Source organism: Corvus brachyrhynchos, unplaced genomic scaffold (assembly GCF_000691975.1).
Source record: "Corvus brachyrhynchos isolate BGI_N302 unplaced genomic scaffold, ASM69197v1 scaffold83, whole genome shotgun sequence".
Lineage (NCBI taxonomy): Eukaryota > Metazoa > Chordata > Aves > Passeriformes > Corvidae > Corvus > Corvus brachyrhynchos.
In genome coordinates, this window is record NW_008238464.1 from 4,401,466 (window position 1) to 4,406,170 (window position 4,705).

At 44.0% G+C, this 4,705-nt stretch overlaps 1 long non-coding RNA gene across 2 annotated transcripts in view; it reads left to right on the forward strand.

Moving 5' to 3' along the window:
- The first annotated feature begins 2,275 nt into the window (after positions 1-2,275).
- The window catches only part of LOC108447380, a 15,670-nt gene continuing 13,240 nt past the window's right edge, over positions 2,276-4,705 (forward strand). For both annotated transcript variants that reach the window (XR_001862925.1, XR_001862926.1), the window contains exon 1: positions 2,276-2,584. This is a non-coding gene — a long non-coding RNA (uncharacterized LOC108447380). The remainder of the gene's footprint in view (positions 2,585-4,705) is intronic.

A 4,705-nucleotide genomic window follows, 5' to 3' on the forward strand; every position in this document is an offset into this window, starting at 1 on the left:
TTGAATCCAAGCAACCTCCTCTTTATCTGGGCACACCCTCACATAGTCTGCCTGTGTTCGACAGGTTTATTTTCAGGCGCTGTCCTGATGATAATAATCATGACAGCAAGCTTTTCAAAGCAGGGGTGAGAGAATGACAATTTATTTGGCTCAGTTTCTCTGCCTAAACTAGTAAACAAATATTATCATTGCAGATGTGAGTAGGAACAGGATAGTCTCCCGTTATGCAGCATGCAATTCCCCACCACAGAGACTCATGCCTTTTGCAGCCTTCATGATTTCTAAATTCCAATTGAAATGTCCATCACTGGGCCAGGTGACAGCAAAAAGCAGTCGGTAGGCTGGGTGGTGGGGGAAATGCACCATCCAGCACAGGAGGGATATTTCCAGCTCCGTCCACCCCTGCGGTCTCGCTCTGTTCTGTGAGCCGCAGCCCAGGCACAGATGAGCAGCCGATAGCAGAGCAAAGGCATCCAGTTCTGGTTGACAAGCCAAGCAGTGCCCGTGCTGTGGAGCAAATGAAAGAGGCAAGCAGCCACAGCTGGGAAGCTTGCAAGTGGGACCAGCTGAGTGAGGTTGACAGGTCTAGGGCCGTCTGGGAGCAAACCTGCACTACCACCTGATGCACTGCAGTGATGTGGGAGCAAGATGCCACCCAACCCAGACCACCTTATAGATGGGTTCTCAGCTTAGCTAAGCAGTTCAGAGGGAGCAATAGTGTAACGTAATTACAGTGATTCTGGGATCAAAGCTGTGTTGCACCACGGAGACATATCAGCTTGTAGCTGGGAGAGATCCAGCATGGCATGGCATGCATTGGGTAGAGCAATCCCTGCCTTGCAGAAATGCGTATGTATGTATGCATAGTAGATGATGCTGTGGAGCAAACTTTTTGACTACCATACACGCAGCCAACACAGCTCTGGATCCCGAACTGTGCAGGTGGTGCGGTCATGTTGCAACATTCACTTCTAGGATAATTAAAGGCACCAAGAGTTTAAGCAACTTGCAAGTGACTGCAGACAAAGCCTTTAGGATTCATCTTACTCATCTGTTCTAAATGCAAAGGGATGTGGAGGATCAGCTCAACTAGAAGAGCAAGGCATTCTCGGGGGGGGGAAGATACTCTAAATAGGATTAGATAATATACAAGAGCAGAAAATATATGTTCACGGGATAATTAAAGGCACCAAGAGTTTAAGCAACGTGCAAGTGACTGCAGACAAAGCCTTTAGGATTCATCTTACTCATCTGTTCTAAATGCAAAGGGATGTGGAGGATCAGCTCAACTAGAAGAGCAAGGCATTCTCGGGGGGGGGAAGATACTCTAAATAGGATTAGATAATATACAAGAGCAGAAAATATATGTTCACATGAAATAAAAACTTACAATCATGTTAAGAAAGAAAAACTACTTCTAAATGCCATATTCACAAACCTCTCTGAGCAGTGTTGTGTACAGTTTGGTTATTGGTATTTGCAGTACAGATACTGAAGGATGTCAAAGCAAGGACACCCATTGATCCAATATTGAAAACCAGTGGAAAGGAGGAGCAGTAAAGAGACCACAGTTCTTGGCTCCAATTACTTTTGGATTCCACCCTTTGCTAGCCAGTCGTTGGTGTGCGTGTCTGTATCCAGTGACGCCTCTGCCAATGTGTCTAAGCACTTGTGAATGGAAAAGGTACTTCAAAGGGAAGGCATTCAGTATTGCCAGTAAAAGATTTGGGACAGTGTGGTTGAACAAATGCAGCCCAAAAGAATGTAATTTCTCAGGAATGTAGATGTTCGTTTGCCTCGTCATAGTGTAGGTGTGTCATTATAAAGACCTCTTGGGCTAGTAAATGTGGCTATTTTGGTCCAACTTTACACATAGCACTCTTGATAGAAACCTGAAATCACTGAGGCCTCAAGGCATCAGATGAAGTCCTTGCACAAAATGACAGTCAACAGGGGCGGGAAGGGAACATGACTATGAGTTGAACAAGGCTGTTTGCACTTCCTTGGTGAATCATCTGAGCATCTACAACTTTGCACACAAACAGTCGTTCTAACGAAATCTCACACTTCAGAAGTTCACAGGCAGCCCCCGTAGATTGCAGTTAATTAATGCATTACTGTCAGCATTACTATCATTTTGACTTCCCCTGAACATGAGAAGATGACTTGCTCAATGATGGCTGCAGGATGAGTAACAAGGCTTGTGAGCCACACACAGGAAGTTTCTGTATGCACTCAGAGTCAACCAGTGGTCACAACTCTGCAGCCTGTTCTGTGGGGCTGGTGCACACTGCCAAACTTTCAGAATGACTCTTTCACAAATGAACTGTATGCAACTTTGCAAACACCTGCTCTGCACAGAAGGAATTATTTTGATACCCAATTTGAAGCTTCAAAAGTCAGGATGTGTCTACATAAACAGGTGTGGATGAGTGCATGTGCTTTGCATATTCTCAAAGGCAGGTGGAAGAGGAGCACATCTGCCTGCACACAGCTGGGCTACTTATTCTTAGATGTGTTCAAACCATCTCCTTTCTCTTTTCTCCTCCAAAGAAGGCTGATCAAATCACTCAGTCAATGCTAGGTAAGTAGTTCGCTCAGTTTATTTACTATTTCACCCTCTTTTACCTCAAAAACAGCAGTGGATTTATATTTTTTCCCTGAAGCCTCCCCAAAACCAAAATCAATTTTGAGACGAATTTTCAGGCCTTTAAGGGAATATAACTGCAGGTGTTTTTTACACAAACAAAAATGGGAAGTTGTCTGGTGAGTCTTTTGGCAGCCTTAAATTTCTACTGTAAAACATAGTAAATAATGAGACAGCTGGTGAACTGCAGGGAATCTTGTGGCTGACAAAACTTTGGTGCAAGAAAGCTGATTAAGTGATACTCACTGTGCTTCTAATCTTGACAGCGGCTGAAGCACAGCAGCAGGCTCAGCTTGGAGCATGAGCCTCCCATCAGTCGTGACAGAGCAGCCCTTTCTGGACTGGTTATTGCCCTGTACTGCATGAGAAACACGGATGGAGGATCTGAAAGTCACTGTTTGGTTTCCTTGGTCAGATAAACTTGCAGGGAAATTATGCTAATTTTCAATTAGATAGGTATGAGGAGTGCAGTATCATATGCTGACTAGCATGTTAAAAGGTGAGACAGGTTCTATTAACAAACCCAAGTGAGAGAGATGATAGAGAGGGAAAGATGGATAAAGGCAGGAGAGTGCCACGCTTCAGACTAGTGCAATAGATTGTGCTTTCTAACCACTCACAGTTTTGGAGCAGGCTATATTTCAAGGTCTTTAGTTCAGACTGCCCATTAACATGGAGGACTAAAAACCACATCCTGCTTTATACAGAAGGTGCAAGGAGAAGCTAGGAAAAGCCCATGGGTGAGGTATGATTTTGTTCCTGTACTGCTTTTACTCCTGGGCTGCTTTTACTCTGCCATTTCTCTGAAACAAGGGCAGGGTACTGTGGCTCAGTTCTGCTGCTGCTGAACTCCTCACTCAGTTCACATAACACAACACTCAGACACATAACATGGTGTACAAAAGGGTTCTCATGCTGCATGAACTGGATGAGGGTGGCAGCCTCCTTAGACTGAAAACTTCAGTTTTGAAATGAGAACATGGCTTGAATGAGAGAAGCAGGACCTAACCCAGAGAAAATAGATTCTCACCTTCTCACCACTGTTTCTGAACACCCATAGGTAGACTGGAGCAACCTCTTCTCTCAGTGAGCTATTACTGCAAGGGGTCAGATGGACTGTCCTTGAACCAAAGTACTACACAGTCTAAGTAAAAACCGAAAAGTTTGCACTGCCTCTTTGAGTGCTGGCAAGTTAGGTACATTCCCAAAAGGTATGGAAAGTATAAAATCAGTCAAGTTTCATTATGAATGGGTTTACTAATTTAGCAGATTATGGTTGAAAACTTTCCAGACTAATGTAATATCTCCTCCTTGTCAAATTCTTAAATGTATAAAAGGAAGGATTTAGAAATAGAAAGTCTATTTGGCAAGACCGCAAGCTGCTGTGCTTCCAACTAGTAAAGGTAGGGAAAACATGGAAAGCTTGTGAGAAAGTATTGCCAAACAGAGCCATGACCAGTGAAATCCTTGTGGAGATGTGAAATAATGCCGAGTGCCTGGAGGCAAAAGTGAGTGGAGGACAAATACAGGGCTGTTGCAAGGCACGGACTGCCCATCTGCACCTTCCTGCCACTTCTTGAATCACAACAGCACCCTTGGGGGTTAAACCAACAAATATGTCTATGTGCTTGGGAGCTCAGTTGGCATTTTAGAGCAGCTCTGAAAGCTTGCTTCCAACCCAAACTCATAGATATTGGATACTAAAGCCTGTCACATTAAATGTGTCTCTGGATGTTCTGTCCACAACATGACCTGAAGCATTTTCTTCAGAGTGGCTGATACATTTCAGCTCAACGCTGTGGCACTCGGTGCCATACTTGATTGAACAACTTGTCTCCACTATTAAAATGCAGAGAGAACTTAGACAAGCATTTAGAAGCTTTGTCATTAAATAGTTTTCTTGTCAATTGATCTATTCTTGTAGGGGAAAGACAACTACTAGATCCATCAATTGCCAGCAAAAAACCTAGGAACAGGTCTTAGTCAATTAAGTGGGCAAGTACTGCTTGACAGCTCCCTTCGGGAGATGGTTCATTTGGGGCCTGACTATTCAGCAGA